The sequence below is a fragment of the Pleurodeles waltl genome, chromosome 10 (genome assembly GCF_031143425.1).
Source record: "Pleurodeles waltl isolate 20211129_DDA chromosome 10, aPleWal1.hap1.20221129, whole genome shotgun sequence".
NCBI lineage: Eukaryota > Metazoa > Chordata > Amphibia > Caudata > Salamandridae > Pleurodeles > Pleurodeles waltl.
Genome location: NC_090449.1, coordinates 752834136 through 752848790, shown reverse-complemented (window position 1 = coordinate 752848790; position 14655 = coordinate 752834136).

Genomic DNA, 14655 nt, shown 5'->3' with positions numbered 1-14655 from the left:
CAAACCATATACTCCAAAAGTGGAATGCAAACCACAAATGGACCCCAGGCCTAGTGTAGTGTGTAGAGGGTCGCTGGGAGAGTAAGAAAACACTAAGGGTGTCCAAGATACCCCACTCCAAGACCCTGAAAAGTAAGAGTAAAGTTCCCCTACTACCACAGAAAGAGATAGGGGATTCTGCAAAGACAACAACTGACTGCAAAGCACTGAAGACGGATTCCTGGACCTGAGGACCTGCAAAGGAAGGGGACCAAGTCCAAGAGTCACGCAAGTGTCTAGGGGGGGCAGGAGCCCACTAAACCCCGGGTGAAGGTGCAAAAGAGCTGCCTCTGGATGGAAGAGGCCGAAGATTCTGCAACAACGGAAGGTGCCAGGAACTTCTCCTTTGGCCAGAAGATGTCCCACTGCGTGCTGGAGTATGCAGAGTTGAAAGACCGCAAACAAGCCTTGCTAACTGCAAGAGTCGGGGTTGAAGGTTTTGGGTGCTTCCAGGGTCCAGGAAGGACCAGGAGGTCACCCCATGAAGGAGGAGACAGAGGGGGCACTCAGCAACACAGAGCCCACGCAGAAGCAGGCAGCACCCGCAGAAGCACCTGAAAAGGCGTTCAGAAGGTCTGAGCACGGCGGTCATCTCAGCACAACAAAAGAGGGTCCCACGAAGTCGGAGTCCAACTCAGCGAGTTGGAGCAATGCAGGACGGAGTGCTGGGGACCTGGGCTGTGCTGTGCACGAAGGAAGTCTTGCAAAAGAGCACAGAAGCCCTAGCAGCTGCAGTTCAAGCAGTACACAGGATTAGTGTCTGGCATGGGGAGGCAAGGACTTATCTCCACCAAATTTGGACAGAAGGGCCACTGGACTGTCGGGGACACTTGGATCCAGTTCCTGTGTTCCAGGGACCACGCTCGTCAAGATGAGAGGGGACCCAGAGGACCAGTGATGCAGAAGTTTGGTGCCTGCGTTAGCAGGGGGAAGATTCCGTCGACCCACAGGAGATTTCTTCTTGGCTTCCAGTGCAGGATGAAGGCAGACAGCCCTCAGAGCATGCACCACCAGGAAACAGTTGAGAAAGCCAGCAGGATGAGGCGCTACAATGTTGCTGGTAGTCTTCTTGCTACTTTGTTGCAGTTTTGCAGGCGTCCTGGAGCAGTCAGTGGTCAATCCTTGGCAGAAGTCGAAGAGAGAAGTGCAGAGGAACTCTGGTGAGCTCTTGCATTCGTTATCTGGTGAGAAACCCACAGGAGATACCCTAAATAGCCCTCAGAGGAGGATTGGCTACAGAGAGAGGTAAGCACCTATCAGGAGGGGTCTCTGACGTCACCTGCTGGCACTGGCCACTCAGAGGTCTCCATTGTGCCCTCACACCTCTGCATTCAAGATGGCAGAGGTCTGGGACACACAGGAGGAGCTCTGGACACCTCCCCTGGGGAGGTGCTTGTCAGGGGAGTGGTCACTCCCCTTTCCTTTGTCCAGTTCTGCACCAGAGCAGGGCTGGGGGGATCCCTGAACCGGTGTAACCTGGCTTATGCAAGGAGGGCACCCTCTGTGCCCTTCAAAGCATTTCCAGAGGCCAGGAGAGGCTACTCCTCTCAGGCCCTTAACACCTGTTTCCAAAGGAAGAGGGTGTAACACCCTCTCTCAGAGGAAATCCTTTGTTCTGCCTTCCTGGGACTGGGCTGACCAGGCCCCAGGGGGGCAGAAACCTGTCTGAGGGTTGGCAGCAGCGGTAGCTGCAGAGAAAACCCTGGAGAGCTAGTTTGGCAGTACCCGGGCTCTATGCTGGAGCCCCGGGGATGCATGGAATTGTCCCCCCAATACCAGAATGGTATTGGTGTGACAATTCCATGATCCTAGACATGTTACATGGCCATGTTCAGAGTTACCATTGTGATGTTACATATAGGTGTTGACCTATATGTAGTTCACACGTGTAATGGTGTCCCCGCACTCACAAAGTCCAGTGAATTTTTGCCCTGAACAATGTGGGGGCAACTTTGCTAGTGCCAGGGTGCCCGCACACTTAGTAACTTTGCACCTAACCTTCACTAAGTGAGGGTTAGACACATAGGTGACTTATATTTACTTAAGTGCAGTGTAAGATGGCTGTGAAAAGCGTGGACGTTAGTTCACTCAGGCTGCAGTGGCAGTCCTGTGTAATAATTGTCTGAGCTCCCTAGGGTGGCAAAAGAAATGCTGCAGCCCATTGGGATCTCCCGGAACCCCAATACCCTGGGTACCTAGGTACCATATACTAGGGAATTATAAGGGTGTTCCAGTGTGCCAATCAGAATTGGTAAAATTAGTCACTAGCCTGCAGTGACAATTTTAAAAGCTGAGAGAGCATAAACACTAAGGTTCTGGTTAGCAGGGCCTCAGTGATACAGTTAGGCACCACACAGGGAACACATACAGGGCATACTTTATGAGAACTGGGGTCCTGGCTAGCAGGATCCCAGTGACACAGTCAAAAACAACATACATACAGGTATAAATTGGGGGTAACATGCCAGACAAGATGGTACTTTCCTACAAGGGGGCTGAGTAGGAATACCCTGACCCCCTAGGGCTGGTGGTGGGGTTTCATGAATTTGAAAAATAATTGAAAAACAAAAGCAAGCATTGTCTCCCAAGCTTGTTTTTCATTTGCCCCCTCTACTGGGCCAGGTCAGGGGTGGGTGCACTTCCGGATCCAAAACCAACAACACGCTTTAACCCATTCTATGCCATGGACATAACAGTCCTCGGCTGCAGTGCTGCTGTGCCAAGGACATAACCGTTACGTCCAGGACCTGACCACCCACACCCGCCAGCAGAGATGGTGCTTCTGCTTCCATCACAACCACCCTCGTGACATCTGATGACATCAGCACGTAGCGCGCACCGAGGTTATCAGCGGTCACCCCAACATGCTAAAAGCACAGCTTCCAGCGCGTCCCTAGGAAAAACAGATTCATTTTTTCTCGGGGAAGCGGGAAATCAGAGAGGCATTGAAGGAAAGGCTTTTCCTTTCCTTCGATGTCTCTTTGAGCATTCCTGTTGCACTATCGCATAGCGATCGTGCAGCTGGAATGCCCACTAGACACCAATGTAATGTGACATAAGAGGAGCAGCCACTTAGGCAAGGGTCGCTCCCCATGGGGGCATATTATTTTAGGCCATTTCTGCCCCTGTTGGGGCAGATGGGCCTATTTTTCTTAGACCCATCTGCCCCCCCAATTGGGGACAGAAACCATTAGACACCAACCAGGGATTTTTTTTTTTAGGTTTACCATAAGGGAAGCCTGCCAGGGGCCAAAATGTTTTTTATTCCAATTTAGGCAAGGGCTGCTGTACATGGGGGCATATTATTTTAAACCACTTCGGCCCCCTTTTGGGCCACATTGGCCTAATTTTATTAAGCCCATTTTTCCCCAAGGGAGGCAGAAACCACTAGGCGATAAGGATTGTTGTGTGTGCTTTTTTTGGGTGGTGGCCCTTTGGACAAGTGTTGCTCTCCATGGGGGCACATTACTGTTGGCCATTTCTGCCCCCATACAGGGCATATCAGCCTATTTTATTTAGCCCATCGGCCCCCAAGGGGGGCAGAATCCACCTAGGCACCAGGGATTGTTGTGTGTGTGTATTTTGTTTGGGGCGCCCCCTTGGGCAAGGGTCGCTCCCCATGGGGACACATTACAGTTGGCCATTTCTGCCCCTCCTGGGGGGCAGATTGGCATTTTTTTACCAGGCCCATCTGTCCTCCGGGCAGGTCAGAAACCACTTAGACACCAGGGATTGTTGTGTGTGTGTGTGTGTGTGTAGGTGTGTGTGTGTGTTTTGTTTGAGGGTGCAGCCCCTTGGGCAAGGGTCACTCCACATGGAGGCACATTACTCTTGGCCATTTCTGCCCCATTTGGGGGCAGATTGGCCTATTTATATCATGCCCATCTGCCTTCACGGGGGGTAGAAACCACTTAGGCACCAGGGATTGTGTGTGTTTTGTTTGGGGGGGTGGCCCCTTGGACAAAGGTCGCTCCTTGTGGGGTCACCTTACTGTTGGCCATTTCTACCCACCTTGGGGGGAAGATTGGCTTATTTTTATTAGGCCCCTCTGTAGGAGGCTGGCCTGGTTTGTAGTGCGTACCTAAGGTACTTACACCTTAAACCAGGTCCACATATCCCTTATTAGTGAAATGTAGACAGTGTCTAGAAGCCAGGCTCTCTAGGAATAGTGTGGATAGGCAGCCAAGGCCTTACTAGGAAACATGCAAAGCTCATGCAATAACACTGTAGTCACACAGTACTCACACACATGAAAGAAAATACTCAGTGTTACAAAAATAAAGGTACTTTGATTTGTTGACACAAATGCCAAAAATACCATAAAGACTATACTCCCTTAGGAGGTAAGTAATACACAAATTATATACAGTAGCATGCAGACATACCTGTAAAACAGTTAGAAAACAGTGCAAATAGTGCAAATCACAATAGTTAGAAATGGGCCTGGGGGAACACAAACCATATACTAAGAAAGTGGAATGTGAATGTCGGTTTCCCACCTGGGCTAGTGTAGTGTGTAGAGAGGGGCTGGGAGTATTAGAAAACAGCAAAGGTAAGTAATAGAACCCACCCTAGAGCCCAGGAAAGCAAGCGTACACAGAGACCCAAAACACACAAGAACACGAGAAATAAGATTATGCAAGAACCAGAAGAGACTGCAAGACCCCAACAATGAATTCCTGGACCTGAAGACCTGTGGAAGAAGGGGACCAAGACCAAGAAGCACGGAAGAGACCAGGGAGAACAGGAGCCCCTGCTAACCCGGATGGAGGTGCAAAAGAAGAACTACCAATAAATAACAACAGTCAGTTCTGCACCCAAGAAGACGGATGCGGGTTGCCCGTTGGTGCAGATGTCCCACGCCGGATCGATGATTGCAGTCTAGTTTGCGTCGCTGGATTCCACCAACAAGCCTTGGCACACGCAAAGCTCATGGTTAGCGGAAAATGGTGCTGCCCCGAAACAGGAGGGACCTGATGGACTCTATCCAGGAGAGGGAGTCAGATGGGGCTCTCAGCAACTCAGAGAGAACACAGAAGACCAGGCAGCTTGCACAGGAGTCCCGCAGCACAGGGACAAAGAAGGTGCAAAAGGAGGCCCATGCAGCACTACTGCAAAGGGTCCCACGCCGCTGGAGAAACTCGCAGGAAGCTGTGCATCATACGAAGGAGTGCTGGGGGCTGGAGCTGCACAGTGCATAGAGAAGTTAATGGCAACAAGCCTTGGCAACTGCAAAATACACAGTGCATGTGGGTACTGTCTTGCCTGGGTAGGCAATCTCTTACCTCCACCAAAGTTAGACAGTTGGACGTCACGACCATCGGGGCAACTTCAGTCCACCACCTGTAATGCAGGATCCAAGCAGCTCATCAGGAGAGGGGTCCAACACAACCATTCATCATTGCAGAGAGGTGCCTGCTGAATCAGGGGAGTGACTCCTTCACTCAAAGGGAGATTCCTCTGTTCTTCTGGTGCAGGCTGAAGACAGGCTGTTCTCTGAGGATGCATGACCAGGAAACCGTTGCAATTTCTGGCAGGAACTGAAGATACAATGTTGCAGAAGTCGTTTTTGCTTCTTTGTTGCAGTTGTAGGGTTCCTGGAGGAACCAGATGAGGTTTCTTCTGTAAGAAGGTGAAGTAAAGGATGCAGAGGATTCCTGCTGGAGTCTTGCAATCCGAATCTGAAGAACCACCCAAGAGAGAGACCATAAATAGCCCTGAAAGGGGGATTGGTCAGCTACACAGGTAAGCACCTATCAGGGGAGGGCTCTGACGTCACTTGCTGGCACTGGCCACTCAGATGCTCCCAGAGTGCCCTGCCAACTTTGAATCCAAGATGGCAAATCCCAGGGACCCTTTGGAGGAGCTCTGATGGTGATGGACAGAGGAGTGGTCACTCCCCTTTCCTTTGTCCAGTTTCGTGCCAGAGCAGAGACTGGGGGTCCCTGAACCGGTGTAGACTGAATTATGCAAGGAGGGCACCACCTGCGCCTTTCAAAGCATTTCCAGAGGCTTGGGGAGGCTACCCCTCAAAAGCCTGTAACACCTATTTCCAAAGGGTGAGGGTGTAACACCCCTCTCCGAAAGGAAATTCTTTGTTCTGCCTTCCTGGGCTTGAACTGCTCAAGCAACAGGAGGGCAGAAACCTGTCTGAGAGGTGGCAGCAGCTGGGGCTGCCTGGGCAACCTCGGAAGGCTGAAATGGATATATTGGGGGTCCTCTAAGGAGCCCCCAGAGTGCATGGAATAATATAACCAATGCTTTCAAAAGCTTTAGGGTATGATTCCAACATGTTTGATACCAAACATGCCTATGTTCAGAGTTACCATTATGTAGCTGGACATAGGTACTGACCTATGTCCAGTCCATGCATAAAATGGCGTCCCCGCAATCACCAAGTCTGGGAAAATGGTCCTGGAGGTTGTGGGGGCACCTCTGCTAGTGCAGGGGTGTCCACACACAGGTACAGTGCACCCTGCCCTCAGGGCCGAAGGGCCTGTTATATGGGTGACTTACAAGTGACATGGTGCAGTGTAAATGGCAGTGAAAGGATGCATGCACCTTTTCACGCAGGCTGCAATGGCAGTCCTGCAGAAGCCGTTGCATGAGCACCCTATGGGTGGCAAAAGAAATGCTGCAGCCCAGAGGGATTCCCTAGAACCCCAATGCCCTGGGTACCTAGGTACCATATTCTAGGGACTTAGAAGGGGGCACCAATATGCCAATTTTGGGTGAAATACTGGGTTACCAGTATGCAGTGGCAACATTTAGAGGAGAGAGAGTATAATCACTGGGGTCCTGGTTAGCAGGATCCCAGTGAGCACAGTCAAACACACTGACATCAGGCAGAAAATGGGGGTAACATCCATCCCCGGGGGGGCCAGAAACCACTTAGGCACGAGGGATTGTTGTGTGTGTGTTTTGTTTGGGGGGCAGCCCCTTGGGCAAGGGTCATTCCTGTTTGGGGGGATGGCATTTATTTTGGCCTTTTCTGCCCCCCTTACGGGCAGATTGGCCTATTGTGGTAAGGCCCATCTGCCCCAAGGGGGCAGAATGCCCACTAGACACCAGTTTTTTTTTTTTTTTTTTTTAAAGAGGGTGGGGGTATGGCCATACCCCATCCTACATAAATGGGGACAAAGTTGTTCTGCTAACCGGGGGGCACCAGATGCTGGTGAATTTTGAAAAAAACATAGTGGGTTGGGGGCTGCCAACCACTATTAGTATGGTTATGCCCCCCACCCCAACTGAAGGGGGTAACAGTCTTTCATCTCATCCCAATGGCCAGCAATGACTCTTTTGGGTTTTGATTTTAAATATGGGCCAAGAGAGGTTGGCTAACTCCCAATATTGTTCCTCTTGGAATGGTGAGCGGCTGCACTTTGTGAACTTTGGTACGCTGCCATCTATAAAAACCTACCATACGTAAACACATCTAAAAACTAAACATCTGGGTGAGTCTAGGGTGGTGTTCTTCACATGCACTCCACACAGTTGTGGCACAGGTCTGAGCACCATTTGTGAGTCACTGCCAGACTTGTGATGACTTAGGGGGTCATTACAACATTGGCGGTAAAAGCCGCTTACCGCCGTGCAGAAGACCGCCTACACACCTCCGTGGCCGCGGAAATCCGCCACAGCTATTACGACACTCATCCCGAATTCCGACAGAATTCAGAAACCCACACAAGTCCGCCACACCAAAGGTCAGTGATAAACTGGCGAAAACAAAACCGACACCGTCACGCGAACAGAAATACGCCCATGCTATCACAACACACGAATCCACGCACAAAATACACACACATCTCCAAAACACCACCACATTGGACAATTCGAAATATACACACCTGATACACATACACACACCACTCCCACACACTCAATACTATATAAAACACACACCCACAAATCCCTACAACCAAAAAATCTGAAAGAAGGCCAGAGAGAGACACCACCATCCACAAACTAGCAGCCACGGGCACTCAAAACCATCACCCACACTACTTCCACGCATAAAACACCACACACCACTACATATCACCACACTTATCACCACAAATACCACCCCACACATCACCTACACCACCCCATGGCACGGCAAAGACACCCCAGGTTCTCGGAGAAGGAGCTCAGGGTCGTGGTGGAGGAAATCGTACGGGTAGAGCCACAACTATTTGGATCACAGGTGCAGCACACCTCCATAGCTAGGAAGATGGAGCTATGGCGAAAAATAGTCGACAGGGTCAACGCAGTGGGACAGCACCTAAGAAATCGGGACAACATCAGGAAGAGGTGGAACGACCTACGGGGGAAGGTGCATTCCGTGGTCTCCAGACACAACATTGCGGTACAGCGGACTGGCGGCGGACCCCCACCTCCTCCCCCACAACTAACAACATGGGAGGAGCAGGTCTTGACTATTATGCATCCTGAGGGCCTCGCAGGAGTCGGTGGAGAAATGGACTCTGGTAAGTCAAATATTAACTATCATATCCCCCACCCTACCTGCATGCTATCACAGACCCCCACCCTCACCCCCTCCCCTATCACTCCAACTCCTCACATATGTACTACTAACACAAACCACCCATCCCAACACCAAGCCCTGCATGACACAACAAAGCATGAACACCCATCACTAAAGCATGCCCACTGCACATACCCATAACACCCCCCTCAACCATCATCACACAAGCCCCCACAAGGGAGTGCAAGCACTGGGGTACACAGTCACCCACCCATTGCACACCATGACACACACAGATGCAATAATCATGCTTTTACACCCCTGCAGGACCACTACCCAACGTCACCAGACAGAAGGGTCCAGACATCTCCACCCCACCCACAGAAGAGGCCCACAGTGATGACAGCAGCTCTGTGCAACTGGATCTAGATGACCAGCCCGGACCATCGTGGGCCTCGAGTCAGTCGGTTCCCCACACCCAGTCACAGGCCACCACAGACCTTCCACCCTCTGGTAACAGCAGCACAGCACCCACCCAGCGGGCCCATACCTCCGTACCCAAGACACGTCAATCAGCTGTGTGTCCACCACTCCCAGGATACGATGGCAACGGTCCTGGACAAGTTTCAGGAGTCCCAGCGGCTGCAGGAGGAACAGTATTTGGGGTTCAGGGAGGAACTCAGAACCATCAGCACCGCCGGGGGCACCATCGTAGGGGTGCTGAAGGAGATACTTAACACCAGGAGGGACACTGTGGCACTCCAAGGGGCCCCTGACACTAGCATGGATGAAGAACTGCCCACCACCTCCGCCGGTGCTAGTGGACAGGACACCCCGCCACAGGACCACCACACCAGCACCCCACCCCCTACAGACGGAGAACCACCCGGCAAACAGTCCCTGAGATCCAGGAACAAGACAGAGCACGATGCCAAGACCCCCGCCAAGAAATGAGACCACCTGATTGTCATCCTACTGTCCCACTTTGTAACCCTGTCCATATTGATACTGCCCCAGCTCCACTTCCTATGCCCATATGGACAATGCAACTGTGAGACTAATAGACTGGACTCTGCCATGGACATTCCTCCACCATCACCCCTCACCATTTAACAACCCCCCTCCAATATTTAGCACTGCAATAAACACCCTTGAAGCACAAAACAATCTGGAGTCAGTCTGTGATTTAGAAAATGTGTATTAGCAACGAGAGTGACAAAATCCGTTCTCAAATGTAATGTCAACATACCTATGTAACACATCTCAAGTCCATGAGGAATGTAAGCAGATGACACACGTTGGTAACCACACCTGTGAAACCGTAATGGAAATGTACAACTCAGTTACCATATACTGGTTGAAATCGACAGACAGGATAGAGGTAGAAGTGTGAAAGTACTTGTAGTAGGCAGGAATGTGTTCTCACCTGTGTGTCACTGGAAATATTGCTGGATAACTGAGTCCCTGTTGTCAATGTCTTCTTCCTCTGCTTCCTCCTCATCACTGTCCACAGGTTCCACAGCTGCCACAACACAGTCATCTGGACCATCCTCCTGCAGAAAAGGCACCTGGCGTCGCAAAGGCAGATTGTGAAGCATACAGCAGGCCACGATGATCTGGCACACCTACCTTGGTGAGTAGAATAGGGAACCACCTGTCATATGGAGGCACCTGAACCTGGCCTTCAGGAGGCCGAAGGTGCGTTTGATCACCCTCCTAGTCCGTCCATGGGCCTCATTGTAGCGTTCCTCTGCCCTGGTCCTGGGATTCCTCACTGGGGTCAGTAGCCATGACAGGTTGGGGTAACCAGAGTCCCCTAATAGCCACACATGGTGCCTCTGGAGTTGCCCCATCACATAAGGGATGCTGCTATTCTGCAGGATGTAGGCATCATGCACAGAGCCAGGGAACATAGCATTTACCTGGGAGATGTACTGGTCTGACAAACATACCATCTGTACATTCATGGAATGATAACTCTTCCGGTTCCTGTACACCTGTTCACTCCTGTGGGGGGGACCAGAGCTACATGGGTCCCATCAATGGCACCTATGATATTGGGGATATGTCCAAGGGCATAGAAGTCACCTTTAAATGTAGGCAAATCCTCCACCTGAGGGAAAACGATGTAGCTCCGCATGTGTTTCAGAAGGGCAGACAACACTCTGGACAACACATTGGAAAACATAGGCTGGGACATCCCTGATGCCATGACCACTGTTGTTTAAAATGACCCACTTGCAAGGAAATGGAGCACTGATAGCACCTGCTCTTGAGGGGGGATCCCTGTGGGATGGTGGATTGCTGACATCAGGTTTGGCTCCAACTGGGTACACAGTTCCTGGATTGTGGCACGGTCAAACCTGTAGGTGATGATCAAATGTTGCTCCTCCATTGTCAACAGGTCCACCAGCGGTCGGTACACCGGAGGATTCCGCCATCTCCTCACATGTCCCAGCGGATGGTGACTAGGAAGGACAACAGCGACCACAGAGTCAAACAACTCAGAGGTATGTACCCACAGTCTACATAGAACACCATTCATACACAGAATCTGGCCTGTATTTGTGTTGTGCGACAAGGCCTAGGTCTGTGTGACACAGTTGTGAATCAGGCCATGTGGGCCCCTGAAATGGCGGCTGCCTGACCTCTAAAGTGGGACAATGGGATGTGAGGTAACTGCGCTGGCGTTGTACACTGTCACGGTAGGCGGTCGAAGACCGCGGCACAATGCTGCATTGGTTAACATTGGACCCTATGGGTCCCAGGAGCCAATGACGATGTACGCCGGCGGTAATGGTACACACTGCCGCGGACGTGACCGCCGCGGGCGAGACCAACATTTTCTATCTGTTCAATCACTTGATACCTGATCTTCGACAGGAGAGGACCTACACTGCAAGTGCTGCTGTGACCTCGGTCTGGAAGAGACAATGGCTTGTGCGTCTGGGGAAAGGGCCACTGCCTTCACTGCAGAGGACTTTGAGAAGCTCGTGGACGGGGTCCTCCCCCAGTACACGCTACTCTACGGTCCTCCAGACCAACAGGTAAGCACACAGGGAGCACTTTGCATGGACTATGCCTGTGTGGAGAGGGCTGGTTGTAAGAAGGAAGGGGGCACAGTTCTGCGTGCATGAAGGACTGTGAATGCATGTGCCACATGGCAAGGCTAGGGATGTGGGCCACTCACTTTGACGGTGCAGTTGGTAATGACTTCTCTTCTTCCCCTGTTTATTTCATGTAGGTCAGTGCCCACTAGAAGAAGGATATGTGGCGTGCCATCGCCAAGGACGTCCGGACCCTGGGGGTCCACCACAGACGGAGCACCCACTGCTGGAAAAGATGGGAGGACATTCGCCGCTGGAGCAAGAAGAGGGCGGAGGCTCAGCTGGGGATGGCCTCCCAACGTGGGAGGAGTGCCCGTCGAACCATGACCCCCCTGATGTTCCGGATCCTGGCGGTGGCCTACCCTGAGTTGGATGGGTGCTTGAGGGCATCACAGCAGACACAAGGGGGTGAGTACAACATCATTCAGCGAACTTTGCCGCTAGTGAAGGTGTCTGGGTGGGGGAGGAGGGCTGTGTGTTTCCCTAGGCCAGGGCGAGTTCCGTAGGCTAGGCCCCTCCGTAATGCAGGCCATGTGGCACCCCACCACACCTCTGTAGAGTGCCAAGTACAGGTATACATGCCCCTGTGTCATCTATGTGTGCAGATGTCGACCATAGCTATGTAGGATATATCCCAGGAATTCCATCTGTAGAGCCTAACAGCGCAGCGTAATGCAGGGGGCTTCTGTGTCTGTGTTGTCCGCCAACGGTAGCGGTAAGCCATGCACTCAACCTGTCTTTCTTCTGTCGTTCCCCCCCTTTTTGTGGTCTCCCTGTTCTTGTGTGCATCAGCATCATCAGGCAGAGGTACATTGGCACCGGAGCACAAGGGAGCTGCATCCCACATGGCCATGGAGGGCCACACCACGGACTCGGAATACACCAGTGGGACAGAGCGCGAGCGGAGCTTCACGGCGGTCACAGGATCTGCAACCAGCAACACGGACTCGTCCTCCGATGGGAGCTCCCTTGTGGTGGTGGCAAAATCTGTGCCCCCCACTTCTACAGGTACAGCCGCCACCCCCCCTACCAGCACCGCCCTCCCAGCAGCCCCTCAGCCTTCGCCCCGTGCCCGCTCACCGAGGAGGGTGGGCATCACCTTTGCCCCAGGCACCTCAGCCCCTGCCCCTGTCACCTCTGCTGCCCTCAGTGAGGAGGCCATTGACCTCCTCAGGTCACTCACTGTTGGGCAGTCTACCATTTTGAATACCATCCAGGGTGTAGAAAAGGAATTGCAATACACAAATGCATTCCTGGAGGGCATTCATTCTGGTCAGGCTGCCCTTCATCGAACCCTGCAAACTCTGGCCTCAGCACTGATGGCAGCCATTGTCCCTGTCTCTAGCCTCCCCCATCCAACTTCCTCCACCCAGACCCAATCCCCTGTACCCCAGCCTATCCCAAGCACACCATCAGACCAGCATGCACACATGTCAACACACAAGGGAAGCTCAGGCAAACATAAGCACCACACATCCCACAGGCACTCACACAAGCATCACACACATACAGACACAGCAACATCCACTGCCTCCACTGTGTCCCCCTCCTCATCGTCTCCCTCCTCCCTCCCAGTGTCGTCTACACTCTCACCTGTATGCACTACCACTACAGCCACTACGTCCCGCAACAGCACACCCACCACCACACCAAGCTCACGTGCACTCACCACCCCCACTACCATTTACACGTCCCCTGTGTCCTCTCCCAGTGTGTCTGGGACGCCCCCTCCCAAGATACACAAACGCAGGCACACACCCACCCAACAGCCATCCACCTCACGACAGCCTCCAGCGCATGCACCTTCATCCAAAGTCACCAAAGGTACACCTCCTACAACCACTACCTCTTCCTCCACTCCCAAACCCCCTCCAGCTACCCATCCCAGTGTTCCTAAGAAACTTTTCCTGACCAAGCTTGACCTGTTTCCCACCCCCCCTCCAAATCATAGGTCCTGTACTAGCACCTTAGCTAAAAAATCTCCGGGACCAGTGGTGCCTGTTGTTGTTGTCCACCAGGACAGCCAGTGTGACACGGAGCCACAGCACAGCCAGTCCCCCCCCCCCCTGTGAAGCACCAGAAGTTGGACAGTGCCCGGCGGGAGAGGGTGAAGACTGCAGCCAGCAAAGCCGCTCACAAGGGTCCCGGGGGGAGTGTCGACGCAGCTGTGACTCCTCCCAAGGTGGGGAAGGGGCAGAAGAAATCTCCAAAGTCTGGGAGGAGCAGCACGGCGGAGAAGACCTCCACTATTCCCGCTGCCCAGGAGGCCACCGCCAGCCCAATCGTCACTGGCCAGGAGGCCACCGCCAGAGTCAGTGCCCAGGAGGGCAGCCTGATCATCACTGGCCAGGAGTCAGTGCCCAGGAGGGCAGCCCGATCGTCACTGGCCAGGAGGCTACCGCCAGAGTCAGTGCCCAGGAGGCCACCGCCAGCCACAGCCCAGCTGCCCAGGAGGGCCCCAGCAGCCACAGCCCAGCTGCCCAATGAGGGACCGCCAGCCCCAGCCCAGCTGGGCAATGAAGGACCGCCATGGCAGGCTCCGCTGAACAGGGCAAGCACCTCTGAACAGGTCAGAAACTGCAAACTCAAGCACCGCTGAACAGGGCAAAGACCGCTATGGCAAGCACCGCTGAACAGGGCAAGCACCGCCATGGCAAGCGCCACTGAACAGGACAAGCACCGCTGAACAGGGCAAGCACCGCTGAACAGGGCAAGCACCGCTGAACAGGTCAGAAATTGCAAACTCAAGCACCGCTGAACAGGGCAATGACCGCCATGGCAAGCACCGCTGAACAGGGCAAGCACCGCTGAACAGGTCAGAAACTGCAAACTCAAGCACCGCTGAACAGGGCAAAGACCGCTGAACAGGGCAAGCACCGCTGAACAGGTCAGAAACTGCAAACTCAAGCACTTCTGAACAGGGCAAAGACCGCCATGGCAAACACTGCTGAACAGGGCAAGCACCGCTGAACAGGGCAAAGACTGCCAACGCAAGCACCGCTGGTCCATTGGCGGCAGGGGCAGTGACGCAACTGGGAC